Source organism: Pinus tabuliformis, chromosome 8 (genome assembly GCF_031772625.1).
Source record: "Pinus tabuliformis cultivar Carrire ecotype Pingquan chromosome 8, CPIR1, whole genome shotgun sequence".
In the NCBI taxonomy this organism is placed as follows: Eukaryota; Viridiplantae; Streptophyta; class Pinopsida; order Pinales; family Pinaceae; genus Pinus; species Pinus tabuliformis.
In genome coordinates, this window is record NC_142294.1 from 1,951,738,393 (window position 1) to 1,951,761,004 (window position 22,612).

Genomic DNA, 22,612 nt, shown 5'->3' on the forward strand with positions numbered 1-22,612 from the left:
ACATGCTATGGTTTTTCTATCTTATGTTAATGCTTAGAGGGTGATATTAATGACAAAGATCCCTATACAGATACAAAGGTAATGACAAAGATACCTCTGGATATTAATGCTTGGAGGGTGATATTAATGACAAAGATCCTGATTTTGCAACAAGACTAAAAAATTAGACATTTCTCGTGGTGCAAGAGGCCCAAGCATAAGAAATAGATAATAGATTTACTTCTCTTCTCTAGTTTCTAGTAGCTTTTATAACTATTGACTCTTTCATATTTATTATGATATTTTTTTAAACAATATATGACAATTTAAGTTTGAAGTTGGCAATTATAACTCATTAGTAATGAATTATGAATATGATGCTTCATGAAAGTTGAAAGTTGTTTCATTTCGTTTCATTTTATAACATTTCATTTCATGTTAGATATTATTTGTTGTAATGGTTACACTTAGCTTACAAGTACAACTTTGGTGATCAATGATGATAAATGTTATATATTGAATTTTGAAAGCTTGAAACTTTAAGATTGATGAATCATGAGACTCAATATGTTGTATGTTACTATGTTACTAACTTGCGGACGTGGTTGATGAAGATTATAACTTCTAGATGATTGTTGTTATATGGTTCAATCTATGCTTTTTTATGTTTTTTATATCTAATTCATCATTCTACATGTTTTTGTTGACATATATGTATCAAAAATTAAAAAATATAAAAAATATATATATTTTTAAAAAATCGCTCCGGGATTCGCTCCCAAACCGGGAGCTTCTGAAAATGGTCGCTCCCGCTCCCGCTTCCGCTCCCGCTCCCCGCTTCCGCTCCCGCTCCCAAGTAACATTGGTCTGGATAGCTGAGTAGCGCAATTGGTGTGCTTCTTTGGTGGTGAATGTTCCTTTTGGCATATGTCCCCATCTTAGTTTGTCCTGCTGGTTGGAGAGTCGAATTCTTCTGTAGTTGAGTTCTTGATCTATGTCAGTATGCGTTTCTCCTTGCCAGTCAATCTGCCAGAGGCTAGCGGGTTTCCAGATTTGGAAGTCATGGTGCGTGGGCTGTTGCCAGAATTGATGAACAAATGTGAGGTTCGCCTGCTGCATGTGGGTTTGCCATAGTGGCTTTTGGAATAAAGTTGCCAGTTTCGGGAGTTGTTGCCATGAATCTTCCCAGAACCTTGCCGTTGTGCCTGAGTGAATTTCCCAAAAACTATGCTCTTGTATGAAAGCACTGTGGAGCTTTGCGGCATTCCATATTAGTGACCCCTGGGTTGTTGTACTGATTCTGATAAGATCATTACAATGGCTGCCTGGGGCATATTTTGCTTGCCAGAGTCTTGCCCATGGTGAGTGTGGCTTGGAGATCCAGTTCCACCATATTCTAGCTCCCATTGTGTTGTTACTTTGGAGAGGATCTCTTAAGCCCAGGCCACCTTCAGATTTGATTTTGCATACTTCTTTCCAGTTGACAAGAGCCCATTTTCTGTTCAGGCCTGAGGAGCCCCATAGGAAGTTGCGCTGAAGGTTGCGGATTGCTTTGAGAACCCATTTTGGTGCTGCCATGATGGAAAAAAGATACAAAGGCATTGCCTGGAGAACCGATTTGATCAAGACAAGTCTTCCGGCCATGTTTAGAGAGCGGAAAGTCCAAGACGAAAGCCTTGATTCTAATTTGTCTAGGAGAGTCCTCCAAGAAGCATGCTTGATGGCGGAATCAGCTAAAGGAGCCCCCAGATATTTAGATGGAAGCTTGGCAATGGTGAATCCCAGAATACGAGCAATATTCCTTTGAGTAGAAGGGGGAGTATTGAAAAAGAAGAGCTGAGATTTAGAAGCATTAATAGAGGTGCCTGAGGCGTCAGAGAAGAGGGAGAGCAGGGATTTGAAAACAGAGGCCTCTTGAGAGGATGGATGACCAAATAACATTGTGTCGTCTACAAACTGTTGATGGGAAAGAGGATTAAGTCCATGGAGGGAAATTCCTTTTAGAGCCTGAGTGGAGACAGCGGATTTGAGCAGTCTGCTGAGTCCTTCTGCCATAAGGACAAAGAGGAATGGGGAAAGAGGATCCCCCTGCCTAATACCACGGGATGGGCGGAAGGGCAGGGAGGGGGAACCATTCAGCAAGACAGAGATGCTGGGAGAGGAAATTAGATTCATAATCCATCTGGTCCATGTTGAATTGAAACCAAAAGCTAATAACATCTTGTGAATGTAATTCCAACTGAGTTTATCAAAGGCTTTAGAGAGATCCAGCTTTAGAATCATACCTGGTTTTTTTTGAAGCTTTAGAGAGTGAATAACCTCATTCGATAGTATTATACCGTCCATGATCTGCCGCCCTTCTACATAACCCGTCTGCTCAGGAGAGATGAGTAGAGGAAGGAGAGGTTTGAGCCTGTTCGCTATTACTTTTGAGATGAGCTTATAGATGACATTGCATAGCGCTATTGGCCGGTATTTATCAGGCTTATTTGGTTCTTCACCTTTAGGTACCAGCGCTAAGAAGGTTGCGTTGAGGGAAGGAAGAATCCAATGCATAATTCTTGATTCCTCTACTAGTTCCCATACCTCTGTCTTGATGAGCTCCCAAAACTCATGGAAGAAATTGGCCGTGAAACCGTCAGGCCCAGGTGCCTTGCCATCTTTAAGTTGGGCCATTGCTTCTTCAACCTCCCTGAGTGAAGTGGGCTGGAGCAGTTTGGTGTTGTGGTCCTCCGTTATGATTCTTGGAATGTGCTGCGTGATTGCTCTAATTGCCTGATCTCTGTTACCTATGGGCTCCCTGAGAATGTCCTGAAAATAATCTTTGAACTCCTTCTCCATATCTTCGTGTGCTTCTAATCTTGTTCCTTGTTGATTGTTTATAAATGCAATGTTATTATACATTCTCCTTTGGATGGCAGTTTTGTGGAAGAATTTGGTATTCTTCTCCCCCTCCTTGAGCCACCTAATTCTGGATTTTTGACGCCAGAGAATTTCCTCTTGTTGCCTGCGAGCTTCTATTTGGTTCCAGAGGATCTGCTCCTGATGTGTCTGCTCCTCTGTCCTACCTTCCAGGATGAGAGTTTGTTGAAGCGCGTTCATTTGCTGTTCCAACCTCTTGCGATTCTCCTGGATGTTGCCAAATTGTGTTCGATTCCAGCCTTTGAGGATTTGTTTTAAATTTTTAAATTTTTGTTGGAATTGATACATTTTGGCACCCTCTGGCGGGATGAAAGATTGCCATGCTTCACTTACCACTGTCTTAAAGTTCGGATTTGTGAGCCAGAAGGCTTCAAATCGGAAAGGTCTATTGCTGCGAGTACCTGGCCGAGACCATTGTAGCATTATAGGCCAATGATCGGATCCTCCTTGGGGTATGATAGAAGCGTGAAAGTCCCCTCCCAGATGTATTGCATTATCCGAAATGAGGAACCTATCGAGCCTAGAGGCTATATGATGTATGCCCTTGCGCTTATTGGTCCAAGTAAAGACTCCATTGGAGGTTGGGATATCCATGAGTTGATTGTTGTGAATGAATTCTCTGAGGCCATTGCTGTCACTTTCTAGCCTGATTCTGCCTCCTTTTTTCTCCTCCATTGATTTTATGATATTGAAGTCGCCGCCACCTATCCAGAGGGGGAACCGCCTGTTTTCATTGAGAATAGTAAGAGTTTCCAGAAGATCTAGTTTTTGCTGAAGGATCTGCGGAAAATACACATTTGAGAGATGCCCATGGATGTTGGTACCAATGAGATGGAATGATGCTTGGATGAGATGATGGGTGGCATGAAAATCATATAGAGTGAGGATCTGCGGATTCCACAAAATGGCTAATCCCCCTGAAGCCCCAGAGGAATCGACTGAAACTGAGCAGCTGCCTACCCAGATTTTGTTACAAATTCTTTCTATAGCAGTGTTGTTGCTTTTTGTTTCTTGAAGAAAAACTATTGACGGTTTTTCTTGTTGAATCAGGTTTTTTATCATACGGTGTTTTGAGGGGCTATTAAGTCCTCTCACATTCCAGGAGATGAGCTTCATGGACAATGGGGTTTGGGTTTATAGAACTTTGTCAACTTAGGGAATCTCCCTGATTCCATAAGTATTTCTCCTACTATGATAGTCCTTTGAAGGTCTGTCTTGCGCCCCCTTTTCTTAGTTTCTTTGAGAATTTTTTTTCCGTCCCAAGGGCTTCCTGCTTGTATACCAAGACTTTTGTTGTGCTGCGCTTTGGTTAAGACTCCTTCAAGCCTGTCGATTTGCCAAGGGGGTATTGAGTTATATTCTTTCTGTTTGCAAGCCGTTTCAAGTTTGAAGATATCTAGACCATCTAGGCTGACATGCTCCGGATCTTCCTCCATGATGATAGGGGAACTCTGGTCTTCCACATCTGCGACTTCCTGTAGACTGAGAGCAAGAGCTGCATCTAGATCCATAGCCGAGGGCTGCTGGTTGAAATCTAGAACAGATTTCCCCTGGGTAGAGGGGAAAGGGCCGAGGTCCGAAACCATTTTATTATCCAAAAGGGGACTGGTTGAAGGGCGAGAAGCGACTGGAATGGAGGACTGCATGGGGGCAGAGGGAGAATGGGAGGAGGGCAAGGAGGTGTTCTCCTGAGGTTCCGAGCTTGGTTTGTCCTGAGGATCAGGAGAGGAAAGCGAGATGAATCTGTTCTGGGTAACTGTTTTGATGGAGATGTCAGGGACAGCCTGGTTTTTCTTGGCATGCCTACGGCGGTTTGGAACTTTAGTGAATCCTTCCGAGTCTTTATTGGATTCATTGGTTGAAGATTTGGACTGTGAGTTCAGAGGGCAATCTCTGAAGAGATGGCCATGTTCATGGCATTTACGGCAACGAAAGGGGATATGCTCGTAATCTAAAGGCTGAGTCCATTCAAAATCATCGTGAAAGAGACTTACCGAGTCGGCTAGAGCTTTGGTCAGGTGCATCTGGACACAGATCCTGGCATACGAGGTATATTTGCGGGTTTTTGTTTCCTCTGCAACTTTGATGAAGGTCCCTAGTTTGTTGCCAATATCTGCTAGCGTATCTTCTTTCCAATATTCCACTGGGAGGGAATACATACGTATCCATACTGGAGCCCAGCTGAAATCTTCTTTGTCAGGATTGAACCTTGGCTTCCATTCCGTGAGATAAAGTCCTGAAGAGTTGAAGAAATACGGGCCGCCTTCAAATATGCGCGATTTGTCTTCCACACAATGGAAAATGGCTGTGAAGAAGCCTTTCGGTCCAAGCTGCAGGGTAACCTGTCCTTTGGGCTTCCATTTTGAAGCTATCCATCCCTGCAGCGCCTTTTCAGTGGGCCAAAACCCAAGAAACTTTCCTATTAGCGCATGATCCTGCATGTACTGGATCTCACCGTTAATGCGATGACTTGGAAGATCGACTTTGATTCTTTCTGCAGCCTTCGGGATGCAGGTAGCCGAGGTCGCCTTTGGCTGTGACGAAGAGGCTTTTTGTTGCGCATCTTGTTCTTTGTCAGCCGCATCGCTTTGTGCTGATGGGATCGCTTTGTCGTTCGTCCTTTGTCCTCCCTGATCTGTTTCAGGGAAACCGCCAGGAGGGGTCAGAGGAATTGCATTCTGTTCAGTGTCAGAGGCTGGAGTTGAAAAAGGAGGGGGGGAGGATCCCACCCCTCCTGCAGGCGCAGCCATTGAAGGCCGTCAGAAGGAGCCCGGCGGTGCGAGCTCGGAGGATCAGGGGAGTGCAACAGTTAGGGTTAACAGAGTGCTTGCGGGCGGGGCGTTTTTCATCAGAGCTAACTTTTGTCCATCAGTTCATTTTATCTTATGATGCAGAGTCTTCTATATTTCTTTATAGGCTGAGAATACACATGAAGATGTCAAGCTTCCGAGCCATAACATTGGGCTGAGTTGATGAGCTAAACAATACGTTTTGAGGCCATGTTATCTCCTCTGCTAGCCAAGTCTCATATTGTTGGAAGGGTCGAGTTCTTTTTAGGGTTGGAAAAATTATTAATCCTCTCATCAGTCAATTAATTAAATTTTCTGACAAAATTAAACTAAATCTTGAACCAGAAATTTAATTAATTTTGTGTCCTAGGTAAAATTAATTTCTCCAAAAGTGAAATTTGTGGGTTTTAAAGAAGTTAATTTTTGGAGGTCCCCATCCAAAGAAATATTGAGGAAATCAAGAAATTTTGGACCATTGGGCCTTGGTGGTTAAAATCAAAGTCAATGTTTTGAGGAAATTGACTCCAAATAATTATTTTTTAGTTAATTAAAAATCAATTATATGATAAATCCGATTTTTCCTCAAAAATTAAATAATTTCAACGATGATGATTAAAGATTAATTAAACTTTATGAACGGTTGAGATTAATTTGACAGGGATCAAGCCAACTAGTCGTTGGAGATTTTTACCTATAAATAAGAGATCAATGTCAGTCTGCGTTTTCATCCGATCTCTAAATCGCGTACTAAGCTCTCAAGCTCTCTTGTATACTTTTTGAATTAATGCAAAAGTCTTTGGGGTTTCAACGTGTTGTGGTGTTCATCTTCATGAATGTATGGTAACATTGTTTTAATTTCTACCAAATGTTATGTGAAAACTATCAATCAATAGCTCTTTTAGAATAATTTGAATACAGGTATCTTATTCAATTTGTTGGATCTAGGGTAACATTCTTAATTTTGATCGAAGTAGCAGGTATCTCTATTTCTTCAAAATTTCATTGTTGTTCTATTTCTCTACTTGGTTTGATGGTTGATCTAGTGTTTGCAGGAGATCTTTCAAGTTTTCGTTGAGCATTTGGGGATAGTTCTCGGTTGGACCAGCCAACTCTCAGCGTATATTTTCTGAAGAGCCTACTTCACATAAGCTCCGGGACTTATCTTAAGATTAAATTATTTTTCCTGCAGGGTGTTTTTGGGCTAGTACCTCTCCAAAATTTTCAAAATTTATTTTTTTAATATTTTGTGGAAAATTGGTAGATTTGGTTATTGAGAATCTTAGATTATCAAATCTAAGAGCGGAGTTGGACTCATACTCTTCAGATCTGATAGATCTACCATCTTTGTGCATAGATCTATAATTTTTTTTTGTTTTATGACTTGGATTTCTGGGGGTTTTATTTATTTTTGTATATCTGGGTTCTAGGTGTTTTGTTTTCGTTTTTGCAGGTGCAGATCTGAAGGAAAATTTTTATTTGAAGTCAGATCTAGGCCTTGGGGGGTAAAATCTAGCCTCAATATCACTTTGCAGGGACATTATTCAAAATTATTTTCAGTTTGATGGTTTCAAATTTAGATCTAAGAATTTTATGAGCTTTTCGAGGTAAAATCTGAAGCAGAGGCATATCATTTAAAAAAAAAAAAAAAAAAAATCTAGGAATTTTTTTAGTTTTTGGGCTACCATTTTCTGCGGCTTTTTTCTCCTCTAAAAAAATTCGAATTTTTCTTTGCTTCCTGCGTTTTTGTTTTCCTTCTCTTCATCTCTGCATCCTCCCTCTTACTTTCCTACAAAAAACCCTCGTTCTTCTATCTCCCGCCGTCCTCTTTTTCCTTGCGTTTTTTTTGCTCCGAGTTCCCTAGCTCCTCCCTTTTTCCTTGTTGCCCATCAGCTCTCTTCCTCCAATTTCTCGAGCTATATCTTCTCCTCGCTCAATCCTTCTTTTGCGTCCTCCATCCCTCATCCTTTCGTTGCCCCTTGTTCCTTGCTCATCAAACCTGTGCGCAGCTTTCTCCCTCATCGCAGCTCGAAGCTCCTCGTTGCTACCTTCTCTCCCCCGTCACCGTCAACCTGTGAAAACAAATAACATTCAATTTCCTTCCTTTTTGTGTTTCTTATGTTTTAATTATTCGCTTAGGTTAGGTTTTGGTTTTTCATATAATTCGATTTCTTTTTGTTTTATTGCTTTTCATTTTAATTTTTGTTGCGACTTTCCATTATATTATTTTTTTTAATTAAAAAGGGAAAACTTAAAACATTTTGATTTTAATTTATTTTTTTTGTGAATTTGATTTCTTTTTTTTAGAAATCGAATTTCATTTTTGTAATTTTTGCCTTTGCTTTTGGTTTTGATTTTTATTTGTTTTATGGCGCTTTGATTTTGTTTGAAACAAATAAACAAAAACTTGAAAAAAAAAAAAATCATTTCCATTTTATGTGACTTTAATGTTTCTAAAGATTTAAATCAAAAGAGGACTTTGTGCTTTCACATTAAAAATTTTTAATTTTTTATGTGGCCTTTGGCCTATTACAAAATAATTTATTAACCCTTTTGATTTTTTACTTTTGTCACATTAAGAAACTTAATTAATCATTTGCCACATTAAATTTGCTTCATAAAACTTAGCACATTAAAAATTGCCTAAGGAATAATTAATTTTTTTCCTTCTTGGTGTCCTTTTGTGTTATGGGTAAAATTTAAAGGGAAAATTTTGTGGTACTAAAATTTTAAATTTCCCTATAGTCAACCCTGTTTAAATCATTTTTAATAATTGACTATAAGCAAGCAATAAATTTTTCTAGATTTGGGTCACATAAGAGAAATCATTTTTTATTCTGGAATTATTTGAATTGCATAGCATTTAAAATTCATGGTTCTTCATGGTAATTAAATTTAATTGCTAGAGTATTTTGCATGCTAAAGTTTTGAGCATTTTTGACATCTATCGAAATTGCTCATCGTTAAATAACTTTAAATGTGGTGTTAATTGCTTGCATTATTTGATGTTTATTGCATGTTAAATATTTTGCGAATATTTTGAGTAATTATTGAAGTACTCTATCATGGAATTGTGATAAATTACATATGAGTATTTTTTGAGCATTTGATATTAAATTGTGAAGAAGCTTTTGTTCTCTTTGAGCTATAATTTTATTAAAAAGATTTGAAGTAAATTTGTGGCTTCATTGTGATATTGCTAAAAGGTTTATCTTTCAGCCTTTGTCTAGTGAAGTGAAAATTTCATTTTGATGATTAAGGGCTTTTGTGACATAAGCGTTTATAATCCTCGAGTCTATCTTCATCTCCTCATCTCATGCATTTGCATATCAAGTTAGTTCTGCATAATTAAAATTTACTTCCAACCATAAGCTTGGTCGATAGAGAGATAGTTACCCATCCATCTTTACATGAAAAGCCTGCTTTTAATAGTACTTAAAACGGTGACCTTGCAGTCGTCAGAGCCACAGCTCTCTACAACGCCGGAGGCACCAGGTATGTTAGATTTTCAGAAGAGGTATCGTTAATTAAACCTTAGTGTGCTTCACCTTATCTTCTCTTTGACAATTAGTACGAAGTCAGGGTCAATATAGAAAAGATCAAAGGGTTAAAACTTAAATAGGCATTTAACTAAAATTAACCAAGATTCTTGCATCTCACATTAGTTTTAGGATCTGCATTTCTTATAAGATAGTCACTCATCCAAGCAGCAATTGGAAACCAATTCGTTGGTCCTAAATTTCCTAGCAAGATTGTTGACTTTATAAGGCACTGGTATCAATCGTTTGAATCTAATTAAATCTTATAAGTCTTGCTAAATCTTAATCAAGTACTTGGTCACTTCACTGTGTCTCCCGAACTGGTTGGTTCCCAACTAGTTCTCCTTCATTCCATTTCCATAGGGTTTACCCCCCTTAGCCTATTGTACGGAGACAGTTTAAATGGAGAGATTGGGGATCAGGGTGACAGCCCCCGATTTGAGCCATTGTCGCGATGCCTAGACATTCTGTGCGACAATAATCCCATTCAAAAATGTGGTCTTCACATCCATTTGATGGATATTCCAACCCATTGTAGAAAGCAATGAAACCAAAGATCTAATGGTAGTGTACCTTGCTGTGGGTGCAAAGGTTTCTTCATAATCAATGCCCTCCTTTTGAGAGAAACCCCTTGCAACGAATCTAGCTTTGTATTTGTCTATACTTCCATCAACAACATGTTTGATCTTATAGATCCATATGGAGGTGACAACTGATTTGTCACTAGGTCTAGGAGTTATTTTCCAAACCCCATTCTTCATGATGGATTGATATTCTGTAAGGACTATACATAATTTGATGTAAGGACTGTACAGAATTTAACAACCATTGTAAACAAAATAAAGGATTTCTTAAAATCATCATGAACCTATGATAAAATTACATAAAATTTTACAGATCTAACTGACAGAATTGATGAGAGTACCTACCTGTATTCCTGCGGTTGATGATGCCTCAAGCTGCTCCTGCTTCTGTTACCAAAAGACCGAAACCACCCAGCCAAACCGAGTACAACCTAGATACTCAATCCAGTATGCTTCTCAATTGGTGCAAACTATTTCCCTCTTGCCCAGAAACTTCAGAACAAGCAAGGCTCAATTGTTCCTGATGATAAAATCTGTGTACAAAGTTTCCTCCTGTTTCTCCTCCCCTGTCTTCAGCTTCGACCTCTCCTTATGTATTGTTCCTTGGCGGTGGTCGCTCTCTCCACCAGCGAGCCCACCGCTTCCTTTCTCAATGACACCTCTTGAATGTAACGTGAGCCTTATCTTTCTTTTAAAGATATATTGACATGTGTGTTTTTGTTTTGATTAAAGATTTTATTTATTAATTAAAATGTCCTAAGTTCATACATAAGAACTTTATTTTGGTTTAATTTATCCTTTTAATAATTTATTAATATACTTTATTAAAATTTTGGGATAGATAATTATATAACCTTTTTTAAGAATTCACTTAATTTTTACATCTATTTCTTTTATAACCCTTTTACTTTATACTTTTTAACTTAATATCATTGGTAATTGCTCATTAATCATGATGCATTAAGTAATATGTGTGCTGATGGGTGAATGCGACTTTTCTATTTGAAGGAGTGTCAGGATATTTAATATTTTAGTTAATTTAGAATATAGTTACTAGTGCAGTGCATGCGATACATGCATATGTAGCTATCATATGCATGCTAATATTCTTGTGCTCTCTATATTAATGATGGGTCATTACATATTCTTCCTGCATCGTTTTCTTCCGAACCTCTTAATGAGCAACTTCCTTGAATGTAGATGGTCTGGCTTCAATTAACTTTGTCATGTATGCAACATAACTAGAATATCTTTCGGTCTCCTACTTTCCCTGAAATTTCCTTTCACAACTTCATGTCCTTCAGCATCTTCTAATGTAGCTTTTAACCAATTTGGCCTTTTCCTTGTGGTTGGGATGACCACCGATTGAATAGGATCACTTGGTCCTTCTTCTTCTTCTTGATTTGTAGTAGGGTTTTCATGATGATCTTCTTCTTCTTCAAATATGGGAACTTCTCCGTCCTCATAATCAATAAGAATCCTTTGATTTCTTGTAGGCTTGATTTTCATCGAATATGACATCCCTGCGTACTTCAATATGTCTTCCTTCCTTAATGTAGATTCTATATGCTTTTGAGGAGAGAGTATATACAACGAATATTCCCTAGATACTTGTAGAATCCAACTTCTTTCGCTTGTCCTTTGGAACATGGATGTATGCTGGACTTCCAAAGATTCGAAGGTGATCCACACTTGGTTTCTTTCCTGTGAATACTTCTTTGGGTGTTATATTATTAAGACTTCTATGAGGACTTCTATTTTGAATGTACACGTCTGTCACTATTGCTTCTCCCCATAAGAATTTTGGTAGGTCTTGATCAAAGAGCATTGTTCGAATGCCTTCTTCAATTGACCTATTCTTCCTTTCAGCCACTCCTTTTTGTTCAGGATAATAGGGTACAATGAGCTCCCTCTTAATTCCTACTTCCTTACAACATGCAATCAATTCCTTCGAAGTGTATTCCCCACCATTGTCGGACCTTAAAGTTTTTATCTTTCTTTTGGTTAGGGTTTCCACTTCGGACCTAAACTCCTTGAACTTTTCAAATACTTTATCTTTTGTTTTGAGAAGGTAGAGCCATGTCCTTCTAGAATGGTCATCAATGAATGTTACATACTAGAGATGACCTCCAAGTGATTTGTCAGACATGGGCCCACACACATTAGAATGAATGAGGTCTAATATCTCTTTAGACCAAGTTTCACTATTCGGAAATGGATTTCTTGTATGTTTTTCCAAAGAGCATCCCTTGCACACTCCTTCATGATCTAACTTCATATTGGGGATGCCATGAACCAATTGACAAAGAGAAGGGATTGTTGATTTGGGGTAGCATCTGATGTGCTCTAGCCACGAAATTTGGTGGAGAGGTTGGGGCACATGAGATCTCCAATACCCAAAAAGAGTTTGGGCAAATTCTAAACAGTTCAGGAGATATTAAAATACTTAATATTTTTAATGGAGTCTCTAAGTCTAAATTTAGGGAAATTAAAATATTAATGTGAATTAATATGAAACTGTGTTAGAATGGTCCAAAAGACATGGATCAAGCCAGATCTAATCTTAGCAGTTGATTGGGGACTTAATCTTGGCCATTGATATGTCGACAAAAAAAGTATAAGAGGAGACTTGAGGGTCACTTGGAAAGTACACTAGAGTGATCAGTCATTCTATTCTTTAGAGCAAGGTTTGCTAAGAGAGATAGAATCAATGATCGGAGTTGCAGCTGAGGGGCATTGAGTACAGAGAGACAGAGAGGCATAGATAGTGCTGGGAGAGCAACGCAGTAGCCGGGGAGAGTGACACAGTAGCAGCTAGAGCTCACGCAGGGCCACGCAAAGGCAGCCAGGAGTTGCGCAGTGCTTCAAAGAGGCCAGCATTACTGACGCAGAGGGCCAGAAGGCTGACGTAGGGCCTCCTGAGGCTGACGCAGACCCATTTAGGGTGACGCAGGGCCAGCGCTGGGCAAAGAGAGGCTGACGCAGTCCAGAAAGGCAGACGCTGGGGTTTCTGGGGCAAATTGGAGCTGAGGAGCTACCGGAAGGTGTTTCCAGGGTTTCAGCCATGATATTTGTCTCAAATTGAGAGGTATTACTGCCAAGAAAATTCTTTGTTGGGTAAGCCGGATTTGGCACCCAAATTGTACTCTAATATTGCTTAATAAGAAAACCCTCAGATAGCTGCACCGATTTTCCCACATTGGGTTTTTCCGGGAACATTGGTCCAAAAATAACGGTGTCTGATGCAGAAGCATGAGGCTTGAAGACAAAAGGCTTCGAATTTATTCCAAAAATACAAAAAAAGTTTACAAGCAAAGGAGTGGGATCCTTTAGCTGTCAATTTACAAAATTTTCTAGATAGGATTTGAGCTAGGATTTAGGATTGAGTGATTTTATAATTAATTCAAGCTATTTAGATTCAGTTGAGATTCTCAAGGAGAATATTAACCAGATTAGATATTGTCTAAGATTAGGTAGATTCGATCCATGGATTAAGAATCTGATTGTTAGAATGAAATGGTATTTAAGTAAGTTCTGAATGATTGTGAAGGGATTTTTGACTGATTTGGATTGATTAGGCCGTGTAAGATTAAGTTACAAAAACTGTATCTCTGTGTATTTGTGTATAGTTGGTCAATCCCGAAGGCGTTGTATTTCTTCGAAATATCTCTAAGTTATGTTGATTTGCAGTTTGGCTTTTGAATTAGAGTGCGAAAAACCTGCATTATATCGCCAATCTAAAAACATCGGAGAATATGGTTTGAGACAAGTTAAATGTAGCGGAGGCGTCAAGTTTGGCAGAACAGAGAAAATAAAACCTGGCAAAATAATGTTAACCCAAAGGAGTCTAGAACCGCCCGATCTATAGATCCAATAGATCTAACGGTCATCGCGCATCAATAAGCTCGTGCATTTAGTCAAGGAAGAAAGGCGGTTTTATCAGTGAAACTGTTTATCGAGTGAAAAAAAAGTGGTAAGCGGTCTTTCGAAATTCCAAGCGATTCCATTTATTGACCAACACGTAGCACTCAGGTGGAAAGAGAAAACCACTTTATTTGGTGGGTAAACATCGTGCAAGATCCCTGTCTGATATCGCTATTAACCGTTGGATCAAGTGTGTTTTGATTAACGGTGGAGGATCACCGATTTGTTTTGTTGATCGGGTGAACCAACAATCGTCGGATTGAAAGGTAAGATCAACGGCGGAGAGTTAGCGCGATAATATTTGTGGAAAAAGCAGACGTGATAAGGAATTAACCAAAAGTTTGAATTCCTTTTGATTCCGTGGAAATTGAAAGGTCATCATATTGTGGCTAAAATTAAGCAGTTCTGCTAATTTTAGCAGAATAGCCAAGTTTGGAGGTAGATGACTGATACTCCAAAGGAAGTCCAAGAAGAAGTTCCACCTGAACTCGCAGAAATCATTTCTGGATTTGAACGATTATCTATTACACCTGCCGATTTAATCCCGACTTCGACTTTTTCCACATTGGTTAAAACATATAACTAGTCAATCAAACAAAGTCGCAGATGCCTTAAGCAGAAAAAGCATTTTTGTTCAAGAAAGTCAAATTCAAATGTTAGGTTTTGATTTTCTTAAAGAGTTATATGAGAAAGATCTAGATTTTAAAGAGGCATTTGAAGCTTGTAGAAATCCTGTTTTGTTAGACAGAAGCAAGTGGCTGGATTATTTCCTGCAAGAGGGATTGTTGTTTAAAAGAAATCAACTGTGCATACCAAGTTGTTCTATGAGGGAGAATTTAATCAAGGAGAAACATAGTGGAGGACTTGGAGGACATTTTGGTGCAAACAAGACTTATGAACAGTTGAACAGGTTTTATTTCTGGCCGAAAATGAGAGCTGAAGTGGAAAAGTATGTGAAAAATTGTAAAATCTGTCAGTATGCAAAGGGAAGGAGCCAAAACACAGGTTTGTATGTTCCATTACCTATTCCAGATAGGCCTTGGGATATGGTAAGTATGGATTTTGTTTTGGGTTTACCAAAAACTCAAAGGCGGCATCATTCAATTTATGTAGTAGTTGACAGATTTTCAAAAATGGCACATTTTATTCCATGTTATAAAACCAGTGATGCTACTCACATTGCTAATCTGTTTTTTAAGGAGATTGTAAGATTACATGGGTTACCTAAGAGCATTGTTTCAGACAAAGACACCAGATTTGTTGGACATTTCTGGAGGACATTGTGGAAGAAGCTTGGAACTAAACTGAGTTTCAGTTCTGCTTATCATCCTCAGATTGATGGACAGACTAAAGTGGTAAACAGAAGCTTGGGTAATCTTCTGAGAAGTCTTGTAGGTGAACATCCAAAATAGTGGGATCAAGTATTGGCACAGGCAGAATATGCTTATAATGATTCTCCTAATAGGAGTACAGGGCAGAGTCCATTCTGTATAGTTTATGGAATGCACCCAAGGGGAGTGTCTGAATTGAGAGACTTGGGAAAAGCTGAAATGAGAAGTGCTAAAGGAGAAGATTTTGCTACAGAAGCTCAAGCAATACATGAACAGGTAAAACAGCAATTACAGGACAGCAACATAAAATACAAGAGCAAAACAGATTTGAAGAAGAGAGAAGTTAATTTTGAAGTTGGAGATTTGGTTTTAGCACACTTGAGGAAGGAAAGATTTCCAAAAAGGGAGTATAACAAGTTAAAGTTTAAGAAAATTGGACCATGCAGAGTCTTGAGGAAATTTTCTGCAAATGCATATGAAATTGAATTACCCCCTGATATTGGAATATCTCCAATTTTCAATGTTGCTGATTTGTATAGGTATGAAAGTGGAAATGCAGATGACACAACAGAGGATCAAGAAGAACAAGAGATTGATTGGGTAAAACAGTTACCTATAGCAAAGGAATTGAAGCCAGAGAGGATTTTGGACAAGAAATTGTTGAAGAAGACAAGAGGACATGAGTATTTTCAGTTTCTGATCAAACGGAAGGATCAACCAATTGCTGAGGCTACTTGTATGACGGATGCCATGCTACAGAAGTTGGGCAGTTCTATAGAAGAGCTCATGGACAGGAGCCCATGAAGAGTTTTGTCCTTAGGAGTCTGATGCAGGAGCATGAGGCTTGAAGACAAAAGGCTTCGAATTTATTCCAAAAATACAAAAAAAGTTTACAAGCAAAGGAGTGGGATCCTTTAGCTGTCAATTTACAAAGTTTTCTAGATAGGATTTGAGCTAGGATTTAGGATTGAGTGATTTTATAATTAATTCAAGCTATTTAGATTCAGTTGAGATTCTCAAGGAGAATATCAACCAGATTAGATATTGTCTAAGATTAGGTAGATTCGATCCATGGATTAAGAATCTGATTGTTAGAATGAAATGGTATTTATGTAAGTTCTGAATGATTGTGAAGGGATTTTTCACTGATTTGGCTTGATTAGGCCGTGTAAGATTAAGTTACAAAAACTGTATCTCTATGTATTTGTGTATAATTGGTCAATCCCGGAGGCATTGTATTCCTTTGAAATATCTCTAAGTTCTGTTGATTTGCAGTTTGGCTTTTGAATTAGAGTGTGAAAAACCTGTATTATATCGCCAATTTAAAAACATCAGAGAATATGGTTTGAGACAAGTTAAATGTAGCAGAGGCGTCAAGTTTGGCAAAACAGAGAAAATAAAACCTGGCAAAATAGTGTTAACCCAAAGGAGTCTAGAACCATCCGATCTACAGATCCAATGGATCTAACGATCATTGCGCATCAATAAGCTCGTGCGTTTAGTCAAGGAAGAAAAGTGATTTTATCAGTGAAGTTGTTTATCAAGTAAAAAGAAGTGGTAAGCGGTCTTTCGAAATTCCAAGCGATTCCATTTATCGACCAGCACATAGCACTTGGGTGGAGAGAGAAAACCACTTTATTTGGTAGGTAAACATCGTGCAAGATCCCCGTCCGGTATTGTTGTTAACCGTTGGATCAAGTGTGTTTTGATTAACGGTGGAGGATCGTCGATTAGCTTTGTTGATCGGGTGAACCAACAACCGTCGGATTGAAAGGTAAGATCAACGGCGGAGAGTTAGCGCGATAATATTTGTGGAAAAAGTAGACACGATAAGGAATTAACCAAAAGTTTGAATTCCTTTTGATTCCGTGGAAATTGGAAGGTCGTCATATTACGGCTAAAATTAAGCAGTTCTGCTAATTTTAGCAGAATAGCCAAGTTGGGAGGTAGATGACTGATACTCCAAAGGAAGTCCAAGAAGAAGTTCCACCTGAACTCGCAGAAATCATTTCTGGATTTGAACGATTATCTATTACACCTGCACCCAAACCACCAGTGTCATTTGGTGTGACTGTTTTTGTTTCCTTCAGTTGTTGATCTGTAATATGATGAGCATGCACTAGTGTTTATTTTCAATATTTACATTGTAAATAACTTGTTAAGTAACGAAACAAGTAGGTAGGAATAAATCAGATAAAGTGCATGGAGGGTTTCTAACTGGTAGACTTAGAAACTTCAACAGGGATGACCTTGATGTTGGAATTTCTAAGTTTAACCCGTTAGAAATTCTTCCTGTACTATCTAGTTTATTTCTTCCTACTTGTTTAATTACTTAACAAGTTATTTACCATGTAAAAACTGAAAATAAACACAAGTACATTATCAACATCTACAGATCATCAACTGAAAGAAAACAAGCACACAAGTGATACCGTTATTTTTGGACCAATGTCCCCAGAAAAACCCAATGTGGGAAAACCGATGCAGCTATTCAGAGGGTTATATTATTACGCAGTTTTCATAATACAACGAGGGTGCTAGAAATGGCTCACCCAACAGAGAATGCCCTCGAAAGTAGTACCTCTCCTCGGAGACAGATATTTCGGCTTATTAATCACCGAATGAACGATCCCACAGCAACAATTGCAACTTCCACTGCTATGTGTCACTCTGATAGGGACTGTGTCACTCTTCCCAACTCACCAGCACCCAGTCTGCCCCACAAAAACCTCTCAGCGTTGCCTCTTGGCCCTGCGTCAGCGCTGCTAGCCTCTATGTCAGCCCTTAGACCCTCTGCGTCACACACGCTGGCCTCTCCTAGCTCTGCGCAACTCCTAGCTGCCTCTGCGTAGCACCCAGCTGCCTCTGTGTCAACCTCTTCTGGCTCTGTGATGTCTCTCTGGTACCAACTCTACCTCTCTGTTGTGTATTCACTACCCCTCGCTGCTAATCACTGACTTTATCTCTCTTAGCAAACCCTGCTCTAGAGAATAGAATGACTGATCACTCTGGTGTGTTCTCCAACTGACCCTCAAGCCTTCTCTTGTACTTTTCTCATTGGTCCATCAACGGCCAAGATTAAATCTCTAATCAACGGCTAAGATTAGATTTGGCTTGATCCATGACTTTTGGAACCTTCTAACCCAATTTTATATTAATACCCATTAATATTTTATTTTTCCTAAGTTTGGACTTAGGAACATTAAAAATATTAATTATTTTCATATCTCCCAAACTGGTTAGAATCTGCCCAAACCATTTCTGGGTCTTGGAGATCTCGTGTGCTTTAGACTCTCCACCAATTTTCATGGCTAGAGCACATCTGAAGCTACCCCAAATCAACACTTGATGAAGGAGCATTATTCGAATGCCTTCTTCAATTGATCTATTCTTCCTTTCGGCCACTCCTTTTTGTTCAGGATAATAGGGAACAATGAGCTCCCTCTCAATTCCTACTTCCTTACAATATGCAATCAATTCCTTAGAAGTATATTCCCCACCATTGTCGGACCTTAGAGTTTTTATCTTTCTTTCGATTAGGGTTTCCACTTCAAACCTAAACTCCTTGAACTTTTCAAATACTTCATCTTTTGTTTTGAGAAGGTCAAGCCATGTCTTTCTAGAACGGTCATCAATGAATGTTACATAGTAGAGATGACCTCCAAGTGATTTGTCAGACATGGGCCCACACACATTAGAATGGATGAGGTCTAATATCTCTTTAGACCTAGTTTCACTATTCGGAAATGGCTTTCTTGTATGTTTTCCCAAAGAGCATTCCATGCACACTCCTTCATGATCTAACTTCATATTAGGAATGCCATGAACCAATTAACTAAGAGTAGGGATGACCTTACAATGTAGATGACCATACCTCCTATGCCATAGCTAAATGGGATTGATTTCCATGTGAACCAAAGCTTGAGGAGGTCATGTAATAACCCTATAAAGGCTTTCTTCACAAACTCCAATAACCCTAGCTTTATCAATGCTAGAGTCTTTTCCCCAAACCAATACCTTTCCATCAACAAAAGCAATGCTATCCCCTTTATCTTCTAAACAAGAAATAGAAAGCACATTCTTTTTCAAACCTGGAACATATAGAATGTTGTTGAGGTGCAGCTTCGATCCATTTTCCAGCTTCAACGATGTTGATCCCAGGTCTCTAGCAGCATAGCTTTTGTTGTCACCCAATTCCACTACATGAGAATATGGCTCCTTTGATAATGTATGGAGTTGTTTACTTTCACCTGTCATATGCGTTGATGCTCCACTATCAATGATCCATGCATTTTCATCATTAAGAGAACCTGTAAGAGCAGCCAAGAACCCTTGACTTTTGACTTTGTTGAATAAGTAGTAATATGACCTTCTTGATCCAACTTCCAGCAATGTTGATACCCATCTTCATGTAGTTTATCAAAGAGGCAGAATCCAAGCCAACAAAGTGATCTTCAACTTTTCCTGACCTTACATCTGATACCATGTTGAGAAATCAATGCAAGTAGATTAGGGTTTGATTCCTCTTTCTTGATAATTACTTGTGAGTTATGTTCGCTTCTTTTACTTCTTTATTATCTGATCTTTCATCAAGCAATTACCATATTATGTGTGTATGAAGCTCACAAAACAAGAGACACGAGATGTAGGCACTATGTCAGGGCAAAACCCCCCTCGAGGGGAAAACCCAATCAAAAAATTCTCTTCCTTCAATAGTATTCTTTGAGACTCTTCAACCTAAACAAAGACCAAACCTTCCCTCCACACCAAGTCAACCTTCCAGATCTTCGATCCCTTTGTAGCATCACTTTCACCCCAACAACATTGATTATGCAACAACTTGCGACATCAGGCAGCAACACTTGGAAGACTTCAATCCCCAAACTAGGGCACGAAATAGAGAGAGAGAGTAGCTCCAAAATTTTGATTTTCTTCTCTTCCTTAGACTTGACCAAACTCACACTTCCTTTAGCTTCCTTTTACCCACTTCGCACTTCTCTAGCTTCCTTAGAGATATCGAACTAGCTTGAGATGAGATCCTTCAAATGAATTCAACTTCCTTCTATTTATAGGCTCCAAGTGAGGTCGAATTGGTGTCCTTAGGCCGACTTGATCTCTTCTAGGCCAACTTGGTGTGGAGGTTACATAAATTATATTTGACTCAATAGTAAACCTTTTTACATGATTCAAAAGCCCAAGAAGGGTCTCTTTAAATGTACAAGGACTCTATAGACTTAATATTAATCCTAGAAGTCCACAATGGGGACTTTGACTAATATAATGATGACCCAAGCATGAAATCCATGCTTTAATAAGTCATTGATACAATAATAAAAATTATTTTCTTTATTTTTTTGACAAGTACATTTCATGATGACTCAAATACATTAATGAAGACCGAACCTTGTTACATTTCCAACACTTTCCTCCTAGGTCTAGGTTTCCTCATAAGCCTTTCTTGGAGAACCCCTAGCTTCTTCTGAAGCATTGAGCCATTATTTGAGTTTCTCCTATGAATGGGCCTTGGAAATCACATCATACCTTGCCATTGATCCTATCATTCAAGTGATTTCCCTTATACCGAGACTCCTCCCATCGATAAAAGTTCGTAAAGAGCAAGGGACACTGACTGAGGTGACAGTGGGTGTTTGTCCCTTTGTTGTCATTTGGTCTAGTAGTTGTCCCTTAGGTGCCCCTCCTAGGACCCCTGCTAGATTGAGTGGTAACAGATAGGAAAGGAGACAATAATCCACATAGATCACCAGCCATTACAGTACCTGCAGGCCCAAAGTAAGCTACAACAGACCATGGATTACAAGTGGATGGGTTCCTACAGCAATTACAAATAGTGATCAAGTACAAGAAGGGCAGCATAAACAAGTTGGCCGACATACTTTCAAGGCCACCTACATAAAAGATCACAGCTTTGGGAACTCTTATGCACATGGAGCCTTTCACCCATGATGCATACAAAGAGGCATACATACAGGATGAGGACTTCTAGTAGGTGTTTCAACATTTACAAATCCAGAGTCATTTGCATGATAGTGACAACACAATTGACTACCATCTCCAAAATGGGTTATACTCTAAAGGTTAGATAACTTATGTGTTCCTAAAGGCGAGCGACTGCAACTGATCCAAAAAGGCTCACACCTTCAAGGTTGCAAGGCAGTTTGGTATAACAAAGACCGTGGCCAACTTGTAGAGGTATGTGTATTAGCCAAGAACACAAGAAGAAGTAGCTAGGTTCATAAGAGGATGCATGCTTTGTTGTACCAAAAAACCTAATAACAGGAAATAGGGTCTATACCATCCCTTAACTGTACCAACTCATCCTTGGGAAAGCATTTCCATGGACTTAGTGAGGGGTTTACCAACAACCAGGAAGGGACATGACCACCTATTCATGGTAGTCAACAGGTTTAGCAAGATGTTTTTTCTAATGCCCTATGAAAAGACCATTAGCGGGCAAGAAGTAGCGAACTTCTTCTTTGGACAAGTCTAGTTGCACTTTGGGATACCAAGGAAAATCATTTCAGACAAGAGCACAAAATTTCTCAATGCATTTTGGACTACACTGTGGGAGAAGATGGAGACAAAGTTGAAGAGGTCTACAACATTCCATCCACAGATAGACGAGCAAACAAAAGTAGTCAACACGACTTTGGTGCAGCTTTTGAGGGTTTACAATCAAAAGCATCCCAAGACTTGGGACAAAAATCTAGCATATATACAACACTCTTATAATAAAGTAATTCACAATTCTACTGGTAAGTCCCTCTTTGAAACTTGTTTTGGATATTTGCCACCTTCACCTTTGGATATTACATATGGACAGCAAGGAGGAGTGAGGAAGGATCTTATAAGGGATGCCTTAAGGGCAAAAAAAATTGTTGAGAAGATCAGGCAAATCCATCTACAGTTACAGGAGACACTGTAGAAGTCACAAGAAAAATACAAGGCCGGGCATGATCAACATAGAACAGAGAAGCCCTTCAAGGAGGGAGACAAAGTGTGGTTACAGTTGAACAAGAAGAGGCTACAAGTTCTTGGTAAGCAAATCAAGGTTCTATGCTATGGCCCCTTTGAGATACTAGAAAAGGTCAGCGAAAATGCCTATAGACTTAGTCTACCCCATATATGTGCATTTACTCAGTGGTGAATGTAGAGAATATGAAACTCTATGAACCTTCCATGCTAGATCAAGAAGAGAAATGGGTCCTGCCTTCTGCAGATGATTTAACACCAGATGTTCACATAGAATTGACAAAGGACACAGTTTTGCATAAGAGGTCTAGAACTACAAGATAGTGGCAGCATGACCTTTAGCAAATTAGGTTGAAAGGACAGCTTTCGGGCAAAGCAAATGGTACACCCGAGAGAAGGTTTGAGAAGAATTTCCTCACCTCATTGAGTAGAAGCTTTTGGGAACCAAAAGCCTCCCAAAATGGGGAGATATGATCCAGATTGGATCATCATATTATTTGTCATCCATCTTGATGCTTTTAGAGTGGAAAAAGTGTAGGAATTAGCTCATAAGACCA

At 39.1% G+C, this 22,612-nt stretch overlaps 1 protein-coding gene across 2 annotated transcripts in view; it reads right to left on the reverse strand.

The window, feature by feature from the left end:
- LOC149244273 (preprotein translocase subunit SCY1, chloroplastic-like) overlaps positions 1-22,612 on the reverse strand; it is a 225,824-nt gene that overhangs the window by 202,090 nt on the left and 1,122 nt on the right. The window lies entirely within an intron of this gene.